General features: G+C 41.2%; 1 protein-coding gene across 1 annotated transcript in view; it reads right to left on the minus strand.

Annotated features, from left to right (window-relative positions):
• Positions 1 to 22,204, minus strand: part of MKLN1 (muskelin 1) — a 359,471-nt gene extending 337,267 nt beyond the window's left edge. Inside the window, exon 1 of the mRNA XM_036863622.1 lies at positions 22,049 to 22,204. The gene's annotated coding sequence lies outside the window, so the exon portion shown is untranslated. The remainder of the gene's footprint in view (positions 1 to 22,048) is intronic.
• Positions 22,205 to 25,164: the final 2,960 nt, after the last annotated feature.

Below are 25,164 nucleotides of genomic sequence, written 5' to 3' on the forward strand. Positions count from 1 at the left end.
GAAAACCTTAAGTTTGTTTTCTACATCTGTAACTCTATTTGTTTTGTAGGTAAGTTCATTTGTACCTTTTTTTTTCAGATTCCACATATAAGCCATATCATATGATCCACTGCTTTAAATACCATATCTTTTGTCCTAATGACTTGGAAGCTGCAGAGGGGGTTTCTTTTCCTAGAGGCAGTGAAGTTTGGGTTGGGCACTGAAGGAGGAAATGAGTTGGCTGAGGAGAGAAGATACTTAGGTGAATAGGATGGGGAAAGGCACAAAAGTGTGAAAAGGCAAACTGTGTTCAGAGAAGAGAGGGAAGTCTGGTGTGGGCTGAAAATAACTGGTAAGGTAGGACGTAGCCATATTGAGAAGAACCTTGATTTACAGCTAAGGAACTTGGACTTTACACTGAAGACAATAAGTATGAAAGGTATCAGAGGTTCCTAAATAGGGAAGGGATGTGATTATTCATACTAAAAATAAATACATAAAAATTTAGTAGCAAGACGACGGCTGAACTAGAGTAAGGGGAGACTGGAGCCAAGAAAGCCAATTAGAAGGTCACTATAATAGTCTAAGGAAAGGATTATGGTCTGAATCACCATAGCAGCAGCAGGATGAACAGTAGTGACAAATCCAAGGGAGATTTAGAAGTAGCATTGAGGACATAGTTATTGATTAGATAGGCATTTGGGAGTAGGGGAGAGAGGCCAAGGTTGAAGTGTAATGATATTAACTAAGCTAAATAGGAGAAGGAGAGCAAAAGGGTGGGGGGAGGAGGATGAGTAGCATATTAAATTTGCGGTGATTATAGGATATCCAATGGCAAATGAAAGACACGTCTGCAGATCGGGAGAGAAGTTTGGACTGAATACATAGGTTCAGAAGTCAGTGTCCACTGGTAGTTAAGTCCTCAGAATGGATGGGATATCCTGAGGAGGGCATAGAGTGAGAAGAGTGCCAAGACCTTGAAAAAAAAAAGCATGCAGGCAGCTGTCAGAGGAAGAGGAGCCAGGGGAGGAGACTGGGAAGGAGCAGAGAGATAGCATAAGAATGGGACAGAGGTCTGCAAGTAAAGGGAGAAGAGACCTTCAAAGAGGAAATGATCAACAGTTCTCTCTGGGGTAGGATGAGTGATAAGGTTTGGTAATTAGATCTGATGAGCACAGTTTCTACAGCGTTAGAAGGCAGACTGGAATGGATCAAGTGAAGACTCCTCTTGGAAGGTTGGCTGTTAAGGGAAGCAGGTAATGGCTGGGAAGAAAATGGAGTTGGGCAAGGTATAGAAATTTTTTTTATGAAATGGAAGTCTTTAGTATAACAGACAGACAGCTAGTTTCTGCTTAAACAACTCTTGTGAGCTCACTACCCCACAAGGCAACCTTGTTGCATTTTTAACTAGCAATTGATCATCCTGCACAGTTCAACATATATTTGTTGAGTGCCTGCTCTGTCTAAAGCACTGGGCTTGGCATTTCAGTATCTAAAAAGATATTCAGACACGGTCACTTACTGAGGTGGATTTAAAATATTCAAAACTCATGAAGAAGAAAATCAATTGTAAGTCCACTATTGAGATATTACCACTAACAATATTTTTCTGTGTATCCATGCAGTCTTTTTTTCTGAGCAGATATATTTAAAAATAAATTACCAACATTTTCTGATATCATGACATCTTCCATAATCTTCTTTTTACTGGATGCATAGATTTCATCAAAGGAATATATTACAATTTATAGAATACTTCTTTTTGGACCCTTAGGTTATCTCCAAGTGTTCAATATTATAAAGAAGGCATGCTCTACTAAATATTCTTCTACATTAAATTTTGTGAGTGTTTCTGGTTATTTTCTTAGGATAAAGTCTTAAAAATGAAATTACTGTATTAAATAGTTTGCACACATTAAAATTTTTTTATACACAATGCCAAATTGCTCTCTAGAATGCTTGAAGCAATTTACATGCCCCATATTGTATAAGCGTGTTTATTTCCCTGAATCTTTATCCATGGAAGTTATCATTTTAAAGTTCTTGACAATTTGTTAGGTACAAAGACATCTGGTTTTACTTTATATTTCTACTATGGAGTCTTCACTTGATCCATTCCAGTCTGCCTTTAATTACTACTAAGACTGGACCAATCGAATTCCTTTTTTTCTTTTTGCCTTTTCATGTTCTTTACCCACATGGCTTTCGTGTTCTTTACCCACACTTCTTTTGAAATGTTGTATTATTCTTATAAATTTGTAAGAGCTCTTTATATATTAAGGACACTACCCTTTGTCACATATATATTTGGTTGCAAAAGTTCTAGTCTCTCATTTATATTTTAATTTTGTTTATGGTACTGTTTCATCTACATAAACTAAAAAGTTTTAAGTAGTCAAATCTATAAATGTTTTTCTTTTACAAATCATAAACCTTTATTTTTTCACTCAGATTTTTACCACTCTAAGGTCAAGAAATGCTTACACCACTTTCATCTTTTCCAGACATATCACTTCTCTTGTGTGGGTCATTTTTCATATTTAACTCTTTAATCCATTGGAAATTTATTCCATTCCTTCTTTTTTTTTCTTATAAATTTTATTTTATTTTATTTATTTATTTTTGGCTGCACTGGGTCTTCGTTGCTGCACGCAGGCTTTCTCTAGTTGCGGAGAGCAGGGGCTACTCTTTGTTGCTGTGCGTGGGCTTTCTCTAGTTGCAGGGGCTACCCTTTGTTGCTGTGCACAGGCTTCTCATCGTGGTGGCTTCTCTTTGTTGTGGAGCATGGGCTCTAAGCGTGCAGGCTTCAGTAGTTGTGGCACTCGGGCTCCGTAGTTGTGGCTTGCGGGCTCTAGAGCACAGGCTCAGTAGTTGTGGCACACGGGCTTAGTTGCTCCATGGTATGTGGCATTCTCCCAGACCAGGGCTTGAACCCATGTCTCCTGCATTGGCAGGCGGATTCTTAACCACTGCGCCACCAGGGAAGTCCCCTATTCCTTCTTAATCATGTTTGTTCTATCCTTTTGAATCAGAGATGATGCTTTGGTTTCAAGAAAGAGAAATCTAACTCAAATTGGCTTAAACAAAATATTGAATTTATTGCCTCCTGTTAGTAGAAAAGTTCAAAGGCTTCAGGGCCATGTATGGTTAGGTGGCTCACACAATGTGGAGAGGACCTTATGGTTCCCTCTTCATTTCTTTGCTTTAGTCCCTGGTGACAGCTCCATTCTCCCAAGAGACTCTCCCCTCCTGGTCCCTAAATGGTGTCCAAGAACTCCCAGGTTACATGCTTCTGCATTCACTTCTAGAGGAAAGTGTCTTTGTCTTAGCACAAAAATCCTGACATTCCCTTTCTTTGATTGGACTGACTTAGGTTACATGCCCATACGTGAAGTGGTCACTGGGGCCAAGGGGATGAAATTCACTCATTGACTTAGTCTGGACCACATGCCCTATCTCCTGGAGATAAAGGCGGAGTCAGCTTTCTCAAAACTACATGGATGTCCTACAGAAAGGGCAGCTGAGAAAGAGGGATTCATGTGAGAAGACAACTGAGGTAAGGACTACATCTTTAAGTATCAAGATCATTGCTTTTGATAGAAAATGACAAATCCTCTGCCATTTGAAAACATTTGTTCTACCACCATTAACGCAGTAGAAACTAGAGTTAAAATCATGAAAGGACATGGTCCCTTCCTTAGGTACTAAACCCCTTACATTCAAGTTGCATAGGGACCACCTGGGCACATCACAATTTCTAAAAGTCTAATCATATGTGACTGGAACAATTTCCTCCATGGGCAACTAATCTATAGGTTCTCTGAATTCCTTCTTTTAAACAGGTTACATAGACTCAGTGGAAGAAATAAGACCATAGCTCCAATTCTCCCCTGAATTCATTCTGGCAAAGTCTCTGTCTCCTGGCTACTTTGTTTTCTGGTTACTTATTTGGACCATTCCTGTCTTTTTTTTTTTTTTTAATCTAGAAGTCTTATACCACTTTGCAATGTCTTTTCCTGGTTTGTGACCTGAGACCTATATCTTGACCTAAATATCTTCTTAGAGGAGCCCTCCAAGGGCTAACTATAGCTAACTAAGTTGGACTTTGGAGCACTGGGGCTTTAAGTCGACTACAGCAGTGATTCAGAAGAGGCAGGACACAATAGTACCCATGTGCTGTGTGCCAGGCACAGTTCAAAATGTCCTGCCCGGGGCAAGCCATTATCTGACCCCATGAATGGGATTAGTGCCCTTATAAGGAGAGATGGTCTCTCTCTCTATGTGTGGATACAGCAAGAAGGTGCTCATCTGCATCAGATAACAAATCTGCTGACACCTTGAGCTTGGACTTACTAGCCCTCAGAACTGAAAAATAAATGTTTTTTGTACAAGTCACCCAGTCTATGGTATTGGTTATAGCAGCTCCAACGGACAAAGACATCATCCTCCCTGCCTCTGTGACATACCTGTACAGTGACTTGGCTTCTGTGGGCCCAGAGAAGTCTCTTTTTACCCTTTCTTAGAGGTTTTGACCACAGTTTTCCTCTCTTGTCTCAGTCCTGTCTCTAGTACTTGCTGCTCTTCCATTCTTCCACTCCTTGTATGATACACCATCACTTACTGTTTTTAGAGCCTTCCCCACAAAACACTACCACGTTAAATACATCTATTGAAGACACTTTCTGATTTTAGAATTATTAAAAATGTGTGGGAAAAGCCTTGTACCTTAGCATCTAGGAAATGCTATAGTTGAATGATTTTGGTTTTTAGCTACCTATTAACATCAGACAGTCTGCCCCATTCAGTAGCACTACCCCTTCTTTATTTTATTTTATTTTTTTTAAAATTTTTTTATTTTACTTATTTATTTTTGGCTGTGTTGGGTCTTCGTTTCTGTGTGAGTGCTTTCTCTAGTTGCAGCAAGCGGGGGCTACTCTTCATTGCGGTGTGCGGGCCTCTCACTGTCGCGGCCTCTCTTGTTGCGGAGAACAGGCTCCAGACGCGCAGGCTCAGTAACTGTGGCTCACGGGCCTAGTTGCTCCGCGGCATGTGGGATCTTCCCAGACCAGGACTCGAACCCGTGTCCCCTGCATTGGCAGGCAGATTCTCAACCACTGCGCCACTAGGGAAGCCCCCTTCTTTATTATTATTCTTACTATATCCATAAGCAAAAAACAAACAAAAATTGTCTTCAGTAATTTTCCCAGAGTCTAGTTTTCTCTGGACTTTAAGTCCTCTGGCATTATTTTCACAGGTCTGAGTCCTTCTTTAGAGTGAGGCCTCCCCCTCCTGCTCTCTATTTTTGTACATGTCCTTTAAAAATACGAGCTAATCAGAACACTTCTTGAGCAGCCACATTGATCTTTTTTAGATGCTCCCTTTTCTTTATTGAAATCACTGGCTTCAAAAGAATTCAAATTTCAAGTCGCTTTACTCCTCTTGAGCTTTCTTTCCTAGTTCCTGGCCACATAGAGCCTTATGTCCATATATTCTCTTAACTTGCTCAAGTTTTCTTTGTATCCTGTTAGCAAGTGAAGAATTGCCTTCTCTGACTACTACAAATTCAAGGATACTGTGGTCACTTACTTTAAGTTGTCTGTCACTTCCACTTCACCAACACATTCTTCTTAGCTGGTTAGAATTAAGCATAGAATAGTACCTTTTCAATAAGCAATTAGTTTAAATTTAAGTCATGCCAACTTTATTTGACGTTCATTTTTCAGCAGAATGAGCTTGTCAGTAGATGTTGAAGTTCTCCATTACCCCTACATTGTGGCCCTGTGCTATTAATTCTGTCATTTGTATTGTGAAAGCATTATTGATGTGGCCATAACAGGATCACAAAGCATGCTAGAACTAGCTGACAACACATGGCCAGTGGAGAGAGAGCATGAGCCCCGAAGGGAGTGGAGAGCTCTCCCCAGGGCATGGGCTGTGAATACAGACGCTGGCTTGGATTAGGGCAGCTGGTCTGTTCAAGACCTGATGTCTCTTACCACGGTGAAGTTCAAGAAGCTATTAATACTAAGAAGTCCAGCATGAAGGGTAAGGTATGGGTGTATCATAGTTTCAGGAGATCACGGCAGGGGTGTGAATAGCAGAATACAGCCCTCTGGAAAGAGGACTGGTCAGAGATAAGCTTAAACAAGACATCAGAATCATGGTCAAAAAGACCAGGGTTCAAGAGAGTGTCCCAAATCTACAGGAAGCCTGGGTGCAAGGCAGAATGAGCAGAGACTGAAGGTGTGGAGGTTAAGGTGGAAGCCCAGAATTGGACAAACATGGAGTGGGAGGCACAATAGGAGGGACCTACGATATCCAAAGCTCACAGCTCACCTGGCTAGAAGGAAGCACGACACTGGGGCTGATACTGATGACACACTTTCTGGCATTTAAGTCTTGGGGAACTTGGAGAGCTAGACCTATAGGCAGAGCTCCTTAGACAATCCAGCAGCTGGTTCCTAGGGAAGGCAAAGGCAAGACAACTAGCCAGCTGCCTTATTGTAAGCTCCTGTGACAATGTCACTTCTGCTTTTATTTTCACCCAAATCTTCTCTACCAGGCATCAACCTTCATGTTTGTGGGTTTTCATTTGTATTCATAAGTTCTTGACTCACAGGGCTACTCTACTTTGCCTTTGTGTGCTTCTTTTGAACAAATTACGTACCTTCATATTGGTGTAATACAACAGCTATTGTTTACTGATTACCTATCATGTACAGGTACCATGCTAGATGATTTACATACACTATGTCTTATTTAATTCCCATGGCTCCTCCTTGGGAGGTGGGTATTATTATGCCCATTTTAAAAAGAGGAAACTGAAGCTTATATGGTTTATGTCATCAGCTCAAGGTCACACATCAGGGAAACAAAAGAGCTCAGATTTAAATTTAGTTTTGTCTAACTACCTATCTGTGGCTTAAATGACTACATTTATACTGTAATACAGTCAAACAATTCTCACTGACACCTATCAGCCACTAGATTTTTCATCTATCTATCTATCTATCTATCTATCTATCTATCTATCTATCTATCTATCTATCTTCTCACCTCTTTTATCTCTAACTCCCTAACACTCAGTACTGCACTATGTAAAAATGATTATTAATAAGTACTTACTGAGAGGTGGAGTCAAGATGGTGTACTAGGAGGACCCAGAATTCGCATCTCCTCACAACTAGGGCACCTACCAGGCACCAGTGGGGGACCACGGACACCTAAGGGGACAGGAGGAGACCCCAGAGACCGGGTAGGATGTGGGGTGTGGGGGGAGTGAAGGGGGAGAAGTGGAGGTGGGACGGGACTGGTGCCCCTGAGGGGCGGCTAGTGGAGGGGAAGGGATCCCACGCCTGAGGGGGGAAATTGGGGAACCATTGGGAGGGCAGATCAAAAGGGAGCGTGGCCAGGTTTCCCCTGCCCACTTGGACCCCCAGGAACCTGCTGAGATCCCCGGCCTGATCCTCTGCCCACCTAGACCCCCTGCAGCCATGTGGGTCCTGAGGGAGTGGGAGGGAGAGAAGGGGGAGCAAAAGTAAAGGCTGGACCTCCGGGACCGGCACTCCTAAGGGGTGGCTAGGGGAGGGAAGGAGTTCCTGCACCCTTGCGGGACCCACCCATGGTTAGGGGTCCAGCGGCTAGGGGTCCAGCAGGGACGGGGGAGACCCTGGGGGAGATGGTGGGGGGGTGCGAAGGAACGGAAGGGAAGGGGGCCAGCACTTTCACTGTCCGCTTAGGCACTGGCGAGCCTGTCAGGCTCCAAGGCCTAATCCTCTGCCCTCGGAGCCTCCCTCCTGCAGCGCAGAGCTCAAGCCCCGCCCCAGCAAACCCACCCAGAGCCCTACCTCTACACTCGGAGACCCCCTCCAATGCGCTGGGCCGAAACCCCACCCACACACCCACACGCAGGGCCCTACCTCCAAACTCCGGAACTCCACACTCCAGAGGCCCTACTTTCCACATGCTGCCTCTCCCCTTTGGGCCGGTCCTAAGCAGAGGCCCTACCCCACGCTTCAACGTTGCCCCGCCTAGGCCCCGCCCCATGCTCAAACGTCACCCCCCAGGTCCCGCCCCACCCTAAACCCCACCCCTGCCTAAGTTCCACCCCCCACCTAAGCTCCACCCCCATAGCCAAGGCTTTTTTTTTTTTCTTTTTCTTTTCGTTTTTCCTCTTTTAGATTAGGGTTCCATTTTACCTTGTTGATTCATTGTTGTTGATTCTTTTATATTTTTATTTTTCCTGATAAATCTTTTATTTTTCTAATTTTATTTTATTCTTTATACTTTGGTAGTGGGCTCTCCTTTTGGCTTGTTCCCCCCCCCCCCTTTTTTTCTTTTCTCTGTTGTGGTTTTATTTTACCTTGTTGCAGTTGTTTCAATTATAGTTTTATTTTTCCTAATGTATTTTTTAATCTTTCTAATTTTATTTAGTTTTTTATTCTTTGATATTATTCTGCTCCTTTTTTTCTTTCTTTCTTCTTCTTCTTCTTTTTTTTTTTTTTTTTTTTACCGCACCAGAAAGCTTGTGGAATCTTGGTTCCCAGGCCAGGGGTTGGGCCCGAGCTCCTGTGGTGGGAGCTCCAAGTCCAAACTGCTGGACTAACAGAGAACCTCAGACCCCAGGGAATATCAATCAGAGTGAGGTTTCCTGGAGGTCCTCATCTCAGCACCAAGACCCAGGTCTATCCAACTGCCTGCAAACTCCAGTGCTGGATGTCTCAGGCCAAACAACCAGTAAGACAGGAATACAGCACCACACATCCAAAAAAAAAAAAAAAATGAAATGACAAAAAAATATGTTACAGACGAAGGAGCAAGGTAAAAAACTACAAGACCAAATAAATGAAGACGAAATAGGCAACCAACCTGAAAAAGAATTCAGAGTATGAGAGTAAAGATGATCCAAAATCTCAGAAACAGAATGGAGAAAATACAAGAAACATTTAACATGGATCTAGAAGCACTAAAGAGCAAACAGTGATGAACAACACAATTACTGAAATTAAAAATACTCTAGAAGGAATCAATAACAGAATAACTGAGGAAGAAGAACGGATAAGTGACGTGGAAGATAAAATGGTGGAAATAACTGCCAGGGAGCAGAATAAAAAAAAAAGAATGAAAAGAATTGAGGACAGTCTCAGAGACCTCTGGGACAACAGTAAAGCACCAACATTCGAATTATAGGGGTCCCAGAAGAATAAGAGAAAAAGAAAGGGTCTGAGAAAATATTTGAAGAGATTATAGTCGAAAACTTCCCTAACATGGGAAAGGAAATAGTCAATCAAGTCCAGGAAGCACAGAGAGTCCCATACAGGATAAACCCAAAGAGAAACACACCGAGACACATTAATCAAACTACCAAAAATTAAATACAAAGAAAAAATATTAAAAGCAGCACGGGGAAAGCAACAAATAACATACAAGGGAATCCCCATAAGGTTAACAGCTGATTTTTCAGCAGGAACTCTGCAAGCCAGAAGGGAGTGGCAGGACATATTTAAAGTGATGAAAGGGAAAAACCTACAACCAAGATTACTCTACCCAGCAAGGATCTCATTCAGATTCGATGGAGAAATTAAAACCTTTACAGATAAGCAAAAGTTAAGAAAATTCAGCACCACCAAACCAGCTTTACAACAAATGCTAAAGGAACTTCTCTAGGCAGGAAACACAAGACAAGGAAAAGACCTACAAAAAACAAACTCAAAAACAATTAAGAAAATGGTAATAGGAACATACATATCAATAATTACCTTAAATGTAAATGGATTAAATGCTCCAACCAAAAGACATAGACTGGCTGAATGGATACAAAAACAAGACCCGTATATATGCTGTCTACAGGAGACTCACTTCAGACCTAGGGACACATACAGACTGAAAGTGAGGGGATGGAAAAAGATATTCCATGCAAATGGAAATCAAAAGAAAGCTGGAGGAGCAATTCTCATATCAGACAAAATAGACTTTAAAATAAAGACTATTACAAGAGACAAAGAAGGACACTACATAATGATCAAGGGATCAATACAAGAGGAAGATATAACAATTGTAAATATTTATGCACCCAACATAGGAGCACCTCAATATATAAGGCAAATGCTAACATCCATAAAAGAGGAAATCAACAGTAACACAATAATAGTAGGGGACTTCAACACCCCACTTTCACCAATGGACAGATCATCCAAACTGAAAATAAATAAGGAAACACAAGCTTTAAATGATACATTAAACAAGATGGACTTAATTGATATTTATAGGACATTCCATCCAGAAACAACAGAATACACTTTCTTCTCAAGTGCTCATGGAACATTCTCCAGGATAGATCATATCTTGGGTCCCAAATCAAGCCTTGGTAAGTTTAAGAAAATTGAAATCGTATCAAGTATCTTTTCTGACAACAGCACTATCAGACTAGATATTAATTACAGGAAAAAAACTGTAAAAAATACAAACAAGTGGAGGCTAAACAATACACTACTAAATAACCAAGAAATCACTGAAGAAATCAAAGAGGAAATCAAAAAATACCTAGAGACAAATGACAATGAAAACACGATGACCCAAAATTAGAGAAAGAAGAACAAAAAACCCCCAAAGTTAGCAGAAGGAAAGAAATCTTAAAGATCAGATAAGAAATAAATGAAAAAGAAAGGAAGGAAACAATAGCAAAGATCTATAAAAGTAAAAGCTGGTTCTTTGAGAAGATAAACAAAATCGATAAACCAGTAGCCAGACTCATCAAGAAAAAAGGGAGAAGACTCAAATCAACAGAATGAAATGAAAAAGGAGGAGCAATTACTGACACCACAGAAGCACAAAGGATCATGAGAGATTACTACAAGCAACTATATGCCAATAAAATGGACAACTGGAAGAAATGGACAAATTCTTAGAAAAGCACAACGTTCTGAGACTGAACCAGGAAGATATAGAAAATATAAACAGACTAATCACAAGCACTGAAATTGAAACTGTGATTAAAAATTTTCCAACAAACAAAAGCCCAGGACCAGATGGCTTCACAGGCGAATTCTATCAAACATTTAGAGAAGAGCTAATGCCTATCCTTCTCAAACTCTTCCAAAATATAGCAGAGGGAGGAACACTCTCAAACTCATTCTATGAGGCCACCATCACCCTGATACCAAAACCAGACAAAGATGTCACAAAAAAAGGAAACTACAGGCCAATATCACTGATGAACATAGATGCAAAAATCCTCAACAAAATACTAGCAAACAGAATCCAACAGCACATTAAAAGGATCGTACACCATGATCAAGTGGGGTTTATCCCAGGAATGCAAGGATTCTTCAATATATGCAAATCAATCAATGTGATACACCATTTTAACAAACTGAAGGAGAAAAACTGCATGATAATCTCAATAGATGCAGAAAAAGCTTTTGAAAAAATTCAACACCCATTAATGATAAAAACTCTCCAGAAAGTGGGCATAGAGGGAACTTACCTCAACATAATAAAGGCCATATATGACAAACCCACAGCCAACATTGTTCTCAATGGTGAAAAACTGAAACCATTTCCACTAAGATCAGGAACAAGACAAGAAAGTCCACTCTCGCCACTATTATTCAACATAGTTTTGGAAGTTTTTAGCCACAGCAATCAGAGCAGAAAAAGATATAAAAGGAATCCAAATCGGAAAAGAAGTAAAACTGTCACTGTTTGCAGATGACATGATACTATACATAGAGAATCCTAAAGATGCTACCAGAAAACTACTAGAGCTAATCAATGAATTCGGTAAAGTAGAAGGATACAAAATTAATGCACAGAAATCTCTTGCATTCCTATACACTAATGATGAAAAAACTGAAAGAGAAATTAAGGAAACACTCCCATTTACCATTGCAACAAAAAGAATAAAATACCTAGGAATAAACCTACCTAAGGAGACAAAAAACCTGTATGCAGAAAACTATAAGACACTGATGAAAGAAATTAAAGATGATACAAACAGATGGAGAGATATACTATGTCCTTGGATTGGAAAAATCAACGTTGTGAAAATGACTATACTACCCAAAGCAATCTACAGATTCAATGCAATCCCTATCAAACTACCAATGGCATTTTTCACAGAACTAGAACAAAAAAATTTCACAATTTGTATGGAAACGCAAAAGACCCCAAATAGCCAAAACAATCTTGAGAAAGAAAAATGGAGCTGGAGAAATCAGGCTCCTGGACTTCAGATTATACTACAAAGCTACAGTAATCAAGACAGTATAGTACTGTCACAAAAACAGAAATATAGATCACTGGAACAGGATGGAAAGCCCAGAGACAAACCCACGCACATATGGTCACCTTATCTTTGATAAAGGAGGCAAGAATATACAATGGAGAAAAGACAGCCTCTTCAATAAGTGGTGCTGGGAAAACCGGACAGGTACATGTAAAAGAATGAAATTAGAACACTCCCTAACACCATACACAAAAATATGGATTAAAGACCTAAATGTAAGGCCAGACACTATAAAACTCTTAGAGGAAAACATACGCAGAACACTGTTTGACATAAATCACAGCAAGATCCTTTTTGACCCACCTCCTAGAGAAATGGAAATAAAAACAAAAATAAACAAATGGGATTTAATGAAACTTAAAAGCTTTTGCACAGCAAAGGAAACCATAAACAAGATGAAAAGACAACCCTCAGAATGGGAGAAAATATTTGCAAATGAAGCAACTGACAAAGGATTAATCTCCAAAATATACAAGCAGCTCATGCAGCTCAATATCAAAAAAACAAACAACCGAATCCAAAAATAGGCAGAAGACCTAAATAGACATTTCTCCAAAGAAGATATACAGATTGCCAACAAACAGATGAAAAGATGCTCAACATCACTAATCATTAGAGAAATGCAATCAAAACTACAATGAGGTATCACCTCACACTAGTCATAATGGCCATCATCAAAAAATCTACAAACAATAAATGCTGGAGAGGGTGTGGAGAAGAGGGAACCCTCTTGCACTGTTGGTGGGAATGTAATTTGGTATAGCGACTATGGAGAACAGTATGGAGGTTCCTTAAATAACTAAAAATAGAACCAGCATATGACCCAGCAATCCCACTACTGGACATATACCCTGAGAAAACCGTAATTCAAAAAGAGTCACGTACCACAATATTCACTGCAGCACTATTTACAATAGCCAGGACATGGAAGCAACCTAAGTGTCCATCGACAGATGAATGGATAAAGAAGATGTGGCACATATATACAATGGAATATTACTCAGTCATAAAAAGAAATGAAATTGAGTTATTTGTAGTGAGGCGGATGGACCTAGAGTCTGTCATACAGAGTGAAGTAAGTCAGAAAGAGAAAAACAAATAATGTATGCTAACACATATATATGGAATCTAAAAAAAAAAGGTTCTGATGAACCTAGGGGCAGGACAGGAATAAAGACATAGACGTAGAGAATGGACTTGAGGACACGGGGAGGGGGAAGGATAAGCTGGGACAAAGTGAGAGAGTGGCATGCACATATATACACTACCAAATGTAAAACAGATAGCTAGTGGGAAGCAGCCGCATAGCACGGGAAGGTCAGCTCGGTGCTTTGCGACCACCTAGAGGGGTGGGATAAGGAGGGTGGGAGGAAGATGTAAGAGGGAGGGGATATGGGGATATATGTACGCATATAGCTGATTCACTTTGTTATATAGCAGAAATTAACACAACACTGTAAAGCAATTATACTCCAATAAAGATGTTTAAAAAAAGTAAGTACTTACTGAATGAATTAATACAGTTAAAAAATGTGATTAGAATTACTATATCCTCTCTTGGTTTGGGTATTTTCATAGTCAAGCTGTAAGAATTCTTCAGTTTACTCTATAGAAACACTGCATTCATGCATGTTGAATCATTACATAGATGAGAAGGGGCCAAGTGTTAAATGAATACTGAACTGAGGAGACATACTTTATTCCCAACTAAGTCAGATGTAGGCAAATGTGTTTATATGTTCCAATAAATTTGAGAAGTTAAAATAAAGGGTATATATGAAACAGATTGTTTTCCTCAGAACTCTCAATCTGAAAATCTTTTTCACGACATGATCTTCTTGTTTGTCTGAATCAGAGGTTGCCAAACTAGTGTCCGTGGGCCAAATACAGCCCACCCCTGTTTTCACATGGCCTGTGAGCTAAAAATGGTTTTCATATTGTTAAGTAGCTGAAAATGATCAAAAGAAGAATGATACTTCATGACATGTGAAAATTATATGAAATGCAAATCTCATTTTCCATAAATAAAGTTTAATTGGAAACATAGCCAAGGTCATTCATTTACTTATTGTCTACGGCTGCTTTAGCACTACCATGGCAGAGCTGAGTAGTTGGGACAGAGACTGTGTGGCCCACAAAGCCTAAAATATTTCCTTTTACAGACAAATTTGCTAGCCTCTGGTCTAACTAAATAATACAGGATGTCATAATATTTTAAATATTGTTTAAACAGCATCTATTATTTTGGTTTCTAACTAAAGGACACTGGACTCAAAAGTCATGACATCTCTTTTGCTGTGTAGAAGGTTTCCATGTTCTCAGGACAAAAGCAAACCCTCTCCTCCTTTGGTATCCTCTATATTCTCTCCTGATAGCAGTAGCACCTTTCTGCAAAAACAATAACAGACTGAGAAGCTGGTGGTTTCTCTAAGAGGTGATATGTGTCTTCCTGCCCAAAGTCATCTTTCTCTTTGATGGGAAACTGGGGCATCCTTATGAGTGGTTACAGTGTATTACAGAACTGTAGTGGCACCAAAATGGATTCTCCAGACTCCATCAACTGCTTCAAGGTGGTATGATGGAGTCACATAGGTGAGGAAAAGCAAATTGCTCTTTTTGTCATCATCCAGGACCTAAATAAAGACAAAAATGACTCAGAATGACGAGACACTGGTGAATATTACTTATCAAAATGTTTTCATGACGCTCTTAACATCCCAGCAACGTGGAATTTTGAGAGCTCAATCAATGTGTTAGCTCAGGAGTAAAAGCAAGGGAGTAGAACTTCTTACTTTTCCTAAGATCAGGTTTGGTTTGCAGTACAGTTCAAGGGAATATGCCTTACTTACTTATTTTTCGAGACACAAAGACACATTCTGTTGTCTTTTTGTATCTCTTTCTGTCTCTCTCTCTCTCTGTATCTTTGTCTCTCTATCCAATTTAACAAAAATGTACTGATCATTGATTATATGTGTGAGGCACAGTACAAGCCCTGAGGATACAAAAATAAATCAAATAATCCCAACTTTCAAGGAGCTTAGAGTTTATGAAAGAAACAAGTTAAAACGATCTTCCTGGACTTTTTGGAAGCATTTAACATGAGTTGATCCTCCTTAATATATTCCTCTCTTGGTTCCTTTGGCTCCATAGTCTCCTGGTTTTATTTTTCTGGTTTCTGATTCTTGGTCTCCATTGCCAGCTCGTTTTTTTCTTTTTTCTATCCAATCTCTAAATGATCAGAGTTTAGTCGTGGGCCTGCTTTTCTTTTGATTATATCTACCCTCCTTAGGCAATCTTCTCCCCAATTTATGAATCCAGTTCTAGCAACTCTTCTGAGCTTCTAATCCATATCACAGATCTGCAGTAGACATCTCCACTTAGACAGAACTTCTGATCTTCCCCTGCATTTCTGAAACTATCCCAGGATTCTCCATCTCAGTAATTGATGTCTCTGCTCATGCATTGGATCTTGGAAGAAATCTCAAGTCAATCACGGTATTACCTCCTTCTCCATAACTCACCATTTCCATTGAACTGTCAAGTTCTTTAAAATAACTCTTGACTCTGATCATTTCTCTTCCTCAGCATGCTACCACCCTAGACCAGGAAACCATCATCTCTCACATAAATCACTGAAATACCTTCCCAGTTGGTCTCTCCACATCTATTCTTGCCCTGCTTTATTTTATCATCTCACAGTTAATGTTTTTCAGGCAAAAAACCAAAAATGTAAATAGTCTTTAGAAAGAAACACAATGCTAGCAAAATCCACATGTTGTTCTTCATCCTAATCTTTTTTTTTTTACTTAGTAATTTATCATGAAGATCTTTTCACATCAGAACACCTAGAACTGCCTCACAATTTTTAGCAGCTGACTACCATTCACTTGTATAACTGTACCAAAATTTATTTAACCATTTCTCTATTGATGGACACGTAGGTTGTTTTCAGTCTTTATCTACCATAAATAATGCTTCAGTGATGATACTAGAAGAGTCATTCTTCAATATGGATGAGTACATCTATTGGATAAATATAGAAAAATGGAGTTTCTAGGTCAAAGGCTTTGTACATTTAGAAATTTGATAAATACTGCCAGGTTGCCCTCCTCAGAAGCTGTACCAATTTTCAGGCTATTGACAATGTAAGAATTGCCTGCTCCCCAGCCTGGCAAACCAAGTATGCTAATTAAACTTTCTGATTTGTGTCAACCCGATATGTAAAAAGTATATCTCATTGCAGTTGTAATTTGCATATCTCTTGTTATGAGAAAGGGTGGGTATTTTTGCATATTTTTAAGACCCATTTGTATTTCCTTAACTGCTATCTATTTGTCATACCCTTTGCCCAATCTCCCAGAGTTTTCGATGTTTTTCTTATTGATTTGTAGGAGTGCTTTGATTTCTTATTAAATAATCTAGTTACCGGATTCTTTCAGAATCCTAGTGTTTTAAAAAGTCACAATTTTGTCAAATTTTCCCTAATAATAAGTAATCCTCAAATGTTAACTCCATTATAGGGGAGCCCACATGAAAAGCTCAATGTAGAAGTTATGAATCGATTTGCAGAAGTCCAGACTCCCTGAAAATAGACTGACAGACTGCCTTATACCTATACCTATATTATTTCATTTAATTTTCCTAACAGCCCTGTGAAGCATGTATTATTACTAACTACAAAGTAAAGCTCAGAGAATATGAATGTCCAGGGTCCCACAGCTAATAACTCTTCCACTTCTGGAACCTTGAAAGCCTAGTAATCCATCATCACTGGCCATTCTTCAGCCATACCAGGCTCTGGTCCTTGATACCTCTGATTTCTAAAAATCAATTGCTCTTCTCTTTTGCCTTCTACAAACAACCAATGAACATTTTTAAGTGCCTACCATGTGCCAGAAATTCTCATGGGGTTTACATTTTAGAGGGGTTCACATTTATAAGCAATAAAAACAAAGTCATAAAGTTTTACTACTATGAAAAATATATATAAGATTGGTAGGAAGGGGAAAGGAAGGATACTTTCAGCAGGGGGGGCAGGAAGGGCCTCTTTGAGGAGGTGACATTTAAAAAGAGATCAGAATAATCAAAAGAGTATTCCAGGAAAAGGAAATATCTAGGGTAAGTCCTTTAAAAACAAGAGCAAATCCAATGTGTTTCAGGAATAGAAAAAAGACCACTGTAACTGGAGCCAGGGGAGAGTGGTGGGAGACAAGATTAAAGAGGTGGTCTGGGATGCCACATAAGGCTTTCTGGCCAGCAAAGGAGTCTGGACTTTATTCCCAGTGCGATCAGAAGACATGGAAGGATTCTAAGATGGGAACGATATGATCTGATTTATTTTTTATGATTTATGTCACTCTAGCTGTGCTGTGGAGAAAGGAGGCAAAAGTGGAAACAGGAAAACCAATTAGAATCTATTACAGGAGCCCAGAAGATGATGTTTGTATTAGGGTGATGGCACTGGAGATAGAAAGAGACAGATTGTGGAAATGTTTTGAAGGTTAAAGTTGACCTAAATTCTTCATGGAGTAGACATGAGAACTGAGGAAAAGAGAAGAGTCATGAACATCTACATGCTTTTTGGCTTGAGCAAATGGTAGATGGTGATGCCATTCAATTTGAAGAAGGCTAAAAGAATCCAGAACTTTGTATTACTATATTATTTCTTTCTTCCCCTATGCATCCTTAACCTCACAGATCATGATTTTCTCTTCCCAATACTTTCATTTTCCTTCCCTACTTGGACTTTAGTCCTTCTTATCCAAAAGAACTTCCTCTATATACCTCCTCTGCTCCTATCCACTCCTCAATCCACTGCAATCTGGTTACTATCCCCATTATCCCAATAATTTCCTTCTTGCTAAATACAACATTGACCTTGCTGCTAAAACCAAGGAATTTCAGTCTATTTTTCTTGGTCTTTCTGTAGCATTTAATACTATTGACAATTCCTCCTTGGCTCCTCTGAAACTACTTGTTTCTGGTCCTCCTACATCTCTGGATGTTCTTTCCTGTATCTTTGTTTCCTCACCTTTTAAATGTTTGCATTTTCATAAGGTTCCAGTGTCGGTCCTTTTCTCTTCTTACTCTATACCTTTTCTCTTGGGGATTCCATCTACCTCCATGGACTGTCACTCACTCTGATGATTCCAGCATAAATCTCTCTCCTGAGTTCTAGACTCCCCTGTGCATTTACATAGTAGAAAGCTTCATTTTGATATCCCATGGACACTTCAAACTCAACATGTTTCAAATTAAACTAATTACCTTCCCTCCTCAACCCACATCTCCTCCTGAAGTCCCCAACCTAGTGAATGGTAACACCATCTTCCCATTTACCTGAGCCATAAATCTCCTCCTATTCCTTAATTCTGCAGATATAACCAATAATAAAATTCAGTTGGTTCTATGTCCCTGATATTTCTTGAATCCTTCTCCTCTCTCCATTTCCATTCTTGTTGCCTTAGTTTAGACGTCCATCATTTCTTTCCCCATAATGCTGAAACAGCCTCCTAACTAGTCTCCCTGCTTACAGTGTTACTCACACTAATAAATTCTCGAAACTGGAGTGATCTTTATAAAATGGACATTTGATTGCTTCACTATGCTCCTTAAAATTCATCAGTAGTTCTCCACTGGCCTTAGGATAAGTTGAAACTTCTTAGGAAGACATAAAAGACTTTTCATAATACAAGACCTTGCTGATCTTTCTGGGTTCCACCACGCATTCATACAAGACAGAATCTACTACTTGCTGAGCACTGTCCTTCACCTTCAACTCTATGGGCACACTTTTTTACCCCCAGGACTTTACACATAGTACTTTCTTCGCCTGAACTACATTTCTCTTTAACTTTCTCACTTGTCTGGATTATCCTACTTATGCTTCAGAACTCCTCTCTGAATTCATCTTCTATGGTTAGGGACCCTGACTATGCCCAGTCAAGGTTAAGTACCTTTCCAATGAGCTCCCCTGTTGCTAGCATCTCACTGTTGTGTGATCAACTATGTACTCATCTGTCTCCTCATTAAACTACAAGATCCTTCAGAGCAGACTGTCTTATTCATCTTTGTATTCCCAGTGCCTTGCTCAGTACCTGACACACAGCAAGCACTCAATAATGAATAAATAAAGTGGAAGAGTTGGGTTTCAAAGTCAGATCTTCTCTCTCTGGCACAAATCTCACATTTCTTTATCCTACTTCTTAACATCTTGAATCTGAAAATTTCAAGAATCCATGCTACATTTTTGCCTATCACTAATTAAAATACAGGCAAATAGATTACTAATTCCATGAGGGTTCGGTTAACCATGTATTTCTTGAATAGCCCTTATTCATCATTCCACTGTTTTGCTCATCAAAGTACTTTGGGTTAACTATATCTAAAATGACTGAAAGATCTTTCAATACACTTTTATATCCTTTCTACCTTTTATCCTGTTGCTTCCACAGCACCAAAAAGCAAGCAGAGAGTAAATACATTGGGAGTCGGGTCGATTTTATTTGCCTGGCAACTGACACTAAAAAGTGATGTGTCAACAGCAAACCATTTCCCATTATCATTTCCTCCAAGGTCTCTATGGGTATTAAAGTTTCAGTGTGAAAATTTAACATTGCAAAATTCAGCTAAAATTGGAATTTTTATGTAGTGAGTTCAATATAATCACAGAGTTTTGTAAATGGAAAAGAGATCTCTAAGATCTCTAATCTTAGAGATCCTTTAGCCCAGCACTTTTGTTAAGCTTCCATGAGGTAACAGACACGAGAAGACCTGTAATAGCTCACCCAGGGTCATCCAGTCTATAGAATTTCCTAACTTTCAGTTGGCCGATCTTTCCTCAATGCCATAGATACCCTATTATTTTCCATCTAAACAAATTATCTACATCGGAACCTATCTAACTATTTACATAGTGCTTATCTTTATGATATTGCCTTTGTGATATCCTTGTTATAAAGAGGAAGGAAATGAAAAATAAGCAAGGCTGTCTTATCCAGGAACATGAGAGAATTGGTAAAAGAGACAATTAGTACAAAGAAATGGGCTCCTATTTGTAGTGTAGTCTTGTAATCACACTCTGTTCTCTGAGTGCCCCAATGCTAAACCAAGCTTATTTGTGCTTCTGGGGCCTGGATTCTATTCAGTTCTATGCCTTATTTAGTCTAAATGATTTCCTCAGCTTCAATGTGTACTTTTTGAGCTTTATTTTATAAATATCATACTTAAATCTCCTCTCAAATTGGGTTTGTTTTAGTTCTAATGCTGAGGAATCAAGATTCTGGGTAAGAGAAATAAAGATGATGGGTTTTTCTAGGCTTTACATTTCAAGAATGGTTTTCTCAAATGGCAACTGGCAGTCTACTTTATTCCTCAAATGATGACGTTTTCCATGGGAATTAGAATTTAATTGGGATAATTTGTTTTCACGGAAAGCACAGATTTCTTTCCAAGAGGATCAGTTTGATAATGTTTTACCAGCTAAAGCTACGAGACCAAATATAAACCAGTTCTGAGAAACAGGAAGTGAACCTGACTGGTCTAGTCTGCGTGTCCCTGGCAGTGACGCACATACAGAAATCAAATTAGGAAAACAAGATATGTGGGTGTGAGGCAATCGATAATAATCCAGGATGCTACAACACAAGCGAGAACGCCTTTAACCAAATGCCATTCATTTTAATAACACCCTGAGAAGTTTGATTTCCACATAACATGCTAGTGATTAGAGAGCAGGATGAGCTTGAGTTCCCTAGCAACAGCATGTGCTTTTGAGACAGTCATTAGCCTTTCAGTTAATCCCGCCATCCCCTTACTGCTAATGTATGACTGACATTAAAGAGAAAAAAAAAAAAAAAAAAAAGCTGTTGCAGAAAGTGCTTTGAAATTTCCAAGAGCAAAATGGAAAAGAATAATAATTTTTTAAAAAGTTGTCCTGAGAATTGTACTCAGGTAAAAGAAGTAATGTTCCTATATGCCCAGCCTGTCCCCTTGTTCACTGCTTTCAGTTCTAGGTCTCTGAATCCCCTCCCGGTAAAGGGCAGCAGAGGTGAAATTGTGCACAGGTGAAATTGTTCAGAGTTTAAGGCAGTCCCCTTAACCAACATAAATCACAGTCTGAAAGTGGAGTGAATAGTGGGGTGGGCAGTTGGTGTAGGACCGAGACTGACGGGGGTGGGGCTGGGGGGGAAGGGTAGTGGGGGAGGGAACGCAAGGCACAGTTTTCTTTCTCCTTTAAGCAGAGTAAATTACCCTGGTTGAAGCTGCTTGGGGAAGGAGGGTGGTGAAGGGAATGAAGCTATTTTTCCTATTGATTGTTTAATTGCACCAGAGGCTGTTTGTCCAAGGCCACTGGCCAAGAGCATTATGTTCGTGGCTAAAGTGAGATTGCGCAGGTTTCCATACCTTTTCCTAGTGTTAAACAAGACAACCCATAAAGCTCAGCCAGGCTATAGGAATATGGTGTATGTTGACTTTTGCTAGTCAGCTGTACCCTAAAGCGCCAGGGCTGATGGGATGATGGTTCTCTAACTCTGAATCATTGCCTCTAGCTCGGTCCTTGGTTCAGGATGCACAACTCCTCTATGTAGCCTGGGTCAACTGCGGGGCTTATTCGAACGGTAACTATTGCCGCGGGTCATCCTTATCGTGGCCTGGGTCCCTTTCAGCTGGACACTGGACTCCTTCAGTTTGGCCGGGGTGATTCCTAGTTCTCCCCGCCTCCCCACCTAACCCCCCTGCGCACTCCCTTCCCAAGGCGACCACCTGCGCCGCCCCACTTACCATCTGCCCCGCGGGGAGGGCTTCCCGGGGTAGCGGAACCCTCCCTGCTCCCGGGCGGCTCTGGGGGAACTCGGTGTTTGCCTCCAGCCCTTCGCTGCTGGAGAGATCAGGTTCCTCCCCTCCTCCCCCTCCAGCTCCGGCCGCCGCCGCCGCCTCCTTCTTGCATGACACAGCAGAACCGCAGCTGCCGCAGCAAGTCCCAACCATCCGCCCAGGAAGCGCCGCAACCCAGACTCGGGAGGGGCGGAGAGGGAACCAGGCTGGGGCCACCGCCGAGGGGGATTTTTGCCCCCACTTTGCGCCACACACTCTGTTCCCAGCTCAGGGGCAAGGGAACAAAATCAGGCTAAAACCGACCAGGCCAAGCCCTTGAGGGAAGCTGGGGTTCGGCGTCAGCAGGGATGGGACCAGAGAGAAGGGTGTGAAGGAGACCCCAGTTGAGGCAGGACATTGCAGGTAAAGAAGGGGAAGAAGAGGCCGAGAAGTCGAGGGCCAGACTGTGAAGGAGAATAAAGGAGGTCAAAGAGAGGTAAGGAGGTAGAGTTGCTGAGAAGGGAGAGCGAGCAGGGAAGGGGAGGAGGGGACCTGCTGGGGAAGGAGGACTGGGAGGGAATATTTGGGGAGGCTTGAGCTAAGTATCCAGGCAGCACAGGGCTGAATTGGGAGGCAAAGGCAGAAAAGGGGAAAGGGATAGAAGAATTAGGCGTTAGATAGGAAGGTAAATATTGGGGGACATATTAAGGAATCAGAAAGGATGTAGTGGAGATCATGCATCATGGCTGATGAGGGAAACTGATGAGCTGGAAAGAGATACAGTCAAGGCAAAGCCAAAAAGAAAGGATGATCTTCCGTTCCATTTTTCAGTTTCCTATAAAGTTTTTCATAATTTTGCCAAACCAACAGGGAGTTTTCCTTATAAATGGAAAAGCATGAACTGAAACATAGAAAAAGCCGTTTAGCTTAGATTTACAGGATAAAATCTCATGGTCCACCCAATCTTTAAGGCAGAGATATAGGATTGGGGGTTGTGATTCAATAACACTGAAGGCACTCAAAACTGATATTACAGTTTCCACATCACTGGACTTAAGTCTTTCAAAGTTTTTGTTAAATGCTTCAGTTAAATGCTAGAAATGATGACAAAATCATTGGTTCAAAATATCATAAAAAGGCATACACTTTACTTTTTTCTCTATACACACATATACATGTATACGTAAATCTATATGTAATTTCTAGTGTCTAGCATGTCCGCAATGATTAAGGGGAAAATGTGTTTTTCTGATTATTTGATTTCCCACCAAACACACACTACGCATTTTACAGCAGATCAGCTGCTTCTCACCATTTGAAAGAATGTGGTCAGAAAAGTAATGCAAAAACTGCCACTTTGGTTTTGTCTGTACCTTCCAGGTCATATCGTCGTACCTCACTTCCTGACACAAACAAGTTTTTACTGTTGTCAGCAACAAAGCCCTAATATAGCTGCGGAAGAGAAAAACTGCATTGCATTTGCCTCCTGCAAGCATCATCAACACAGTTACCGAAGGAATGTAATTCCAGAAAAGCTTTAAAGCTGGTGTGATGGTAATTATGTATCAAATGCCTGATTCTATTTCTGCTATTATTTTGTCATTTCTGATCTACTCAAGAGCAGGCTGAACTCGCAGAGGGACAAATCCAGTTTTTCTTTTTCCCTTGGTAAAATTTAATCGGACCCGATACAAAACTCATTGCTCTTGGGGAAAATAAAGTAGGAGCCACGAAATGTAATTTTAACAGAGCGTGGGTTTTGTGACTGTAGGAAAGGATTTAAGGACGCTCCTTCTGTTCGGTTTCCTATGTAATGAGCGAAGGCTACACGCACGCACAGACGCCACAGCTCCCGGATGCTGTGGCTCACTTATCTGGGCTTCTGCAGCGCCAGAAGCCCCTCCGGGATGCTGCGAGGGGCTCTCGGTGGGTGGTGGTACAAACGCTGCGGCCGCTGCCGCCAGTCCTGCCGCTGCTGTTGTTGCTGCTGCAGTCACGTGGGAGGCCCTTTAAGTTTCCATAGAGAGGCCTCTCCGGTGTCACATGATGGACATGATATAATGAAACAACATTGTGGAGAGGAAAGCATTAGGGGAGCCCACGGCTACAAAAACAAGTGAGTGAGAAGAGGTGGGAGGAAGAGAAACTACGCCACCTCCCCTGCAGCCGAGCCGCACGCAGCAGCAGCCCGCGGGAAGTGGGCGACGCCGGGGGGGAAGGGAGACCCGGTCCCCAGCCCCGGCTCGGGGACCCCGCTGCCCACCGCCAAGAGAACAACTTTTAGCCGGCAGCCTCGGCCAGCACTGCACCTGTCTCCGGAGCCTCCATCGCTCCTCGTGATGACCAAAGGGGCATTCTAGAAGAATATGTTCTACAAATATACATGCGCATCATTTTCCCCCTTGCGTCTCGCTCCGGAGGAAGGAAAGAGAAAGGGATTTAAGCAGCAGCGTGTGTTCAGCCCCAAGGTAAGTTCTGGAGGGTGGGGAAAGCCGGCCCAGCCGGACTTTGGTATGGGAATTTTGTTCTGTTTGGACCTCTCGAGGTGAGCGAGGCATCCTCTCGCTGCTGGCGAGGCGGAGGGTTCGATGGTCCAGCAGAAACATTTCCACCGTGGACTCTGTTATTTCCTCTTTAGCACGCCCGGCGGTCCCACCCTGGGACTCCCCGGGGTCCCTCGCCTCTCCCCGGAAGGGGCCGCAGGTCCCGGCCGGGATGTTGGCGAGCCGCGCAAGGGAAGGTAGGGGTTGTGGCGTTATCCGGGAATGCCGAGGCGATTTCGCCATGTTTGTGTTGCTAAGAGCACTTTTTTCCCCTTTGAGGTGGCTTGATGCCACATGGCTCCTCCGGAGCTGCTGCCGGTTTGAGAGTGTGTGTGTGTGTGTGTGTGTGTGTGTGTGTGTGTTTTTTTCAATGTCCGCATTCCAGCTAATGTTGCGCAGATAAAATTCAAACTTGAGGTAAACAGAAGAGGAGGAGGAGGAGGAGGAGGGGAGGGAGGGGGGAGACTGTTTCCATTTCGAGATCCCACCTCTTCACTCCGCGGAGACTAACATCCTGAACCTCGAGAGCACTCGCTCCTT

The sequence above is a fragment of the Balaenoptera musculus genome, chromosome 9 (assembly GCF_009873245.2).
Source record: "Balaenoptera musculus isolate JJ_BM4_2016_0621 chromosome 9, mBalMus1.pri.v3, whole genome shotgun sequence".
NCBI lineage: Eukaryota > Metazoa > Chordata > Mammalia > Artiodactyla > Balaenopteridae > Balaenoptera > Balaenoptera musculus.